Here is a 5000-nt window from a genome sequence, read left to right as displayed (position 1 = left end):
CGTTGGAGGAGCTCCAGCGGACCGGGGGGAGCGCGCCCGTCTTCGGGGCTTGTTGCTGGCCGTTGGAGGAGCTCCAGCGGACCGCGGGGAGCGCGCCCGTCTTCGGGGCTTGTTGCTGGCCGTTGGCGGAGCTCCAGCGGACCGCGGGGAGCGCGCCCGTCTTCGGGGCTTGTTGCTGGCCGTTGGCGGAGCTCCAGCGGACCGCGGGGAGCGCGCCCGTCTTCGGGGCTTGTTGCTGGCCGTCGGAGGAGCTCCAGCGGACCGGGGGGAGCGCGCCCGTCTTCGGGGCTTGTTGCTGGCCGTCGGAGGAGCTCCAGCGGACCGGGGGGAGCGCGCCCGTCTTCGGGGCTTGTTGCTGGCCGTCGGAGGAGCTCCAGCGGACCGCGGGGAGCGCGCCCGTCTTCGGGGCTTGTTGCTGGCCGTCGGAGGAGCTCCAGCGGACCGGGGGGAGCGCGCCCGTCTTCGGGGCTTGTTGCTGGCCGTCGGCGGAGCTCCAGCGGACCGCGGGGAGCGCGCCCGTCTTCGGGGCTTGTTGCTGGCCGTTGGCGGAGCTCCAGCGGACCGCGGGGAGCGCGCCCGTCTTCGGGGCTTGTTGCTGGCCGTTGGAGGAGCTCCAGCGGACCGCGGGGAGCGCGCCCGTCTTCGGGGCTTGTTGCTGGCCGTCGGAGGAGCTCCAGCGGACCGGGGGGAGCGCGCCCGTCTTCGGGGCTTGTTGCTGGCCGTCGGAGGAGCTCCAGCGGACCGGGGGGGAGCCGGGCGTTCGAGTTGCCCAGGCAGGGGGTTATCCTCCACTAGCAAACCTCCATGAGCAGCGGAGCCCGTCAGCTGCGCCAAAAAGAACCACACGAGGGCGACCTGGGGTTGAAATCCCCCGCCACATAGGAACGAATGCCGGGCGTTCGAGTTGCCCAGGCAGGGGGTTATCCTCCACTAGCAAACCTCCATGAGCAGCGGAGCCCGTCAGCTGCGCCAAAAAGAACCACACGAGGGCGATCCCCCGCCACATAGGAACGAATGCCGGGCGTTCGAGTTGCCCAGGCAGGGGGTTATCCTCCACTAGCAAACCTCCATGAGCAGCGGAGCCCGGTCAGCTGCGCCAAAAAGAACCACACGAGGGCGACCTGGGGTTGAAATCCCCCGCCACATAGGAACGAATGCCGGGCGTTCGAGTTGCCCAGGCAGGGGGTTATCCTCCACTAGCAAACCTCCATGAGCAGCGGAGCCCGTCAGCTGCGCCAAAAAGAACCACACGAGGGCGATCCCCCGCCACATAGGAACGAATGCCGGGCGTTCGAGTTGCCCAGGCAGGGGGTTATCCTCCACTAGCAAACCTCCATGAGCAGCGGAGCCCGTCAGCGGCGCCAAAAAGAACCACACGAGGGCGACCTGGGGTTGAAATCCCCCGCCACATAGGAACGAATGCCGGGCGTTCGAGTTGCCCAGGCAGGGGGTTATCCTCCACTAGCAAACCTCCATGAGCAGCGGAGCCCGTCAGCGGCGCCAAAAAGAACCACACGAGGGCGACCTGGGGTTGAAATCCCCCGCCACATAGGAACGAATGCCGGGCGTTCGAGTTGCCCAGGCAGGGGGTTATCCTCCACTAGCAAACCTCCATGAGCAGCGGAGCCCGTCAGCTGCGCCAAAAAGAACCGCACGAGGGCGGCCTGGGGTTGAAATCCCCCGCCACATAGGAACGAATGCCGGGCGTTCGAGTTGCCCAGGCAGGGGGTTATCCTCCACTAGCAAACCTCCATGAGCAGCGGAGCCCGTCAGCTGCGCCAAAAAGAACCACACGAGGGCGACCTGGGGTTGAAATCCCCCGCCACATAGGAACGAATGCCGGGCAACCAGGGGTCGAAATCCCCCATTGAAATGAATGGCGGGCAACCAGGGGTCGAAGTCCCCCATTGAAATGAATGGCGGGCAACCAGGGGTCGAAGTCCCCCATTGAAATGAATGGCGGGCTACCAGGGGTCGAAATTTCCCATTGAAATGAATGGCGGGCGACCAGGGGTCGAAATCCCCCATTGAAATGAATGGCGGGCAACCAGGGGTCGAAGTCCCCCATTGAAATGAATGGCGGGCAACCAGGGGTCGAAGTCCCCCATTGAAATGAATGGCGGGCTACCAGGGGTCGAAATCCCCCATTGAAATGAATGGCGGGCGACCAGGGGTCGAAATCCCCCATTGAAATGAATGGCGGGCAACCAGGGGTCGAAGTCCCCCATTGAAATGAATGGCGGGCTACCAGGGGTCGAAATCCCCCATTGAAATGAATGGCGGGCGACCAGGGGTCGAAATCCCCCATTGAAATGAATGGCGGGCTACCAGGGGTCCAAGTCCCCCATTGAAATGAATGGCGGGCTACCAGGGGTCGAAATCCCCCATTGAAATGAATGGCGGGCGACCAGGGGTCGAAATCCCCCATTGAAATGAATGGCGGGCAACCAGGGGTCGAAGTCCCCCATTGAAATGAATGGCGGGCTACCAGGGGTCGAAATCCCCCATTGAAATGAATGGCGGGCGACCAGGGGTCGAAATCCCCCATTGAAATGAATGGCGGGCTACCAGGGGTCCAAGTCCCCCATTGAAATGAATGGCGGGCTACCAGGGGTCGTAGTCCCCCATTGAAATGAATGGCGGGCTACCAGGGGTCGAAATCCCCCATTGAAATGAATGGCGGGCGACCAGGGGTCGAAATCCCCCATTGAAATGAATGGCGGGCAACCAGGGGTCGAAAGTCCCCATTGAAATGAATGGCGGGCGACCAGGGGTCGAAATTCCCCATTGAAATGAATGGCGGGCAACCAGGGGTCGAAATTCCCCATTGAAATGAATGGGCCCATTCATTTTCAATGGCCGGGCTACCAGGGGCGCAGTACCACCTGTCGTCATTAGGGGCGCTGTAGATAGGGGACCGAGTCCCCCCATTCGAGAGGTTTGCACCCAAACCTCAAAATGGTTGGTGTACAATTATAGGAGAGACCTTTTTAAGACGTGGGAGCTCCAGGGCAAATCAAGGGAGGCTCGACCAACCCATATCCGCTTTAGATGCACTTTAGGTCGGACTCCCTTGCCAGATGGTCCCCTCCTCAGCCTGGTTCTCGAATTTTTTCTAAGTCAGCCCAACTTGGAAATATTTTCAGAGTGCCACTTTCAAGGGAGTTTCGCCCAACCCCTATCCGCCTAAGAGGCACTTCAGGTCGGCCTGACTGGCCACATTTTCCCCCTCCTCATCCTGGTTCTCGAATTTTTTCTAAGTCAGCCAAACTTGGAAATTTTTTCAGAGTGCCACTTTCAAGGGAGTTTCGCCCAACCCCTATCCGCCTAAGAGGCACTTCGGGTCGGCCTGACTGGCCACATTTTCCCCCTCCTCATCCTGGTTCTCGAATTTTTTCTAAGTCAGCCAAACTTGGAAATTTTTTCAGAGTGCCACTTTCAAGGGAGTTTCGCCCAACCCCTATCCGCCTAAGAGGCACTTCGGGTCGGCCTGACTGGCCACATTTCCCCCCTCCTCATCCTGGTTCTCGAATTTTTTCTAAGTCAGCCAAACTTGGAAATTTTTTCAGAGTGCCACTTTCAAGGGAGTTTCGCCCAACCCCTATCCGCCTAAGAGGCACTTCGGGTCGGCCTGACTGGCCACATTTTCCCCCTCCTCATCCTGGTTCTCGAATTTTTTCTAAGTCAGCCAAACTTGGAAATTTTTTCAGAGTGCCACTTTCAAGGGAGTTTCGCCCAACCCCTATCCGCCTAAGAGGCACTTCGGGTCGGCCTGACTGGCCACATTTTCCCCCTCCTCATCCTGGTTCTCGAATTTTTTCTAAGTCAGCCAAACTTGGAAATTTTTTCAGAGTGCCACTTTCAAGGGAGTTTCGCCCAACCCTTATCCGCCTAAGAGGCACTTCAGGTCGGCCTGACTGGCCACATTTTCCCCCTCCTCATCCTGGTTCTCGAATTTTTTCTAAGTCAGCCCAACTTGGAAATATTTTCAGAGTGCCACTTTCAAGGGAGTTTCGCCCAACCCCTATCCGCCTAAGAGGCACTTCAGGTCGGCCTGACTGGCCACATTTTCCCCCTCCTCATCCTGGTTCTCGAATTTTTTCTAAGTCAGCCAAACTTGGAAATTTTTTCAGAGTGCCACTTTCAAGGGAGTTTCGCCCAACCCCTATCCGCCTAAGAGGCACTTCGGGTCGGCCTGACTGGCCACATTTTCCCCCTCCTCATCCTGGTTCTCGAATTTTTTCTAAGTCAGCCAAACTTGGAAATTTTTTCAGAGTGCCACTTTCAAGGGAGTTTCGCCCAACCCCTATCCGCCTAAGAGGCACTTCGGGTCGGCCTGACTGGCCACATTTCCCCCCTCCTCATCCTGGTTCTCGAATTTTTTCTAAGTCAGCCAAACTTGGAAATTTTTTCAGAGTGCCACTTTCAAGGGAGTTTCGCCCAACCCCTATCCGCCTAAGAGGCACTTCAGGTCGGCCTGACTGGCCACATTTTCCCCCTCCTCATCCTGGTTCTCGAATTTTTTCTAAGTCAGCCAAACTTGGAAATTTTTTCAGAGTGCCACTTTCAAGGGAGTTTCGCCCAACCCCTATCCGCCTAAGAGGCACTTCGGGTCGGCCTGACTGGCCACATTTTCCCCCTCCTCATCCTGGTTCTCGAATTTTTTCTAAGTCAGCCAAACTTGGAAATTTTTTCAGAGTGCCACTTTCAAGGGAGTTTCGCCCAACCCCTATCCGCCTAAGAGGCACTTCGGGTCGGCCTGACTGGCCACATTTTCCCCCTCCTCATCCTGGTTCTCGAATTTTTTCTAAGTCAGCCAAACTTGGAAATTTTTTCAGAGTGCCACTTTCAAGGGAGTTTCGCCCAACCCTTATCCGCCTAAGAGGCACTTCAGGTCGGCCTGACTGGCCACATTTTCCCCCTCCTCATCCTGGTTCTCGAATTTTTTCTAAGTCAGCCAAACTTGGAAATTTTTTCAGAGTGCCACTTCCAAGGGAGTT

The sequence above is a fragment of the Leptonotus elevatus genome, unplaced genomic scaffold (assembly GCF_054856555.1).
Source record: "Leptonotus elevatus isolate MCC_2025b unplaced genomic scaffold, RoL_Lele_1.0 HiC_scaffold_207, whole genome shotgun sequence".
Lineage (NCBI taxonomy): Eukaryota > Metazoa > Chordata > Actinopteri > Syngnathiformes > Syngnathidae > Leptonotus > Leptonotus elevatus.
The sequence above is the reverse complement of the archived record's forward strand: the minus strand, read 5'-3'. Positions refer to the sequence as shown.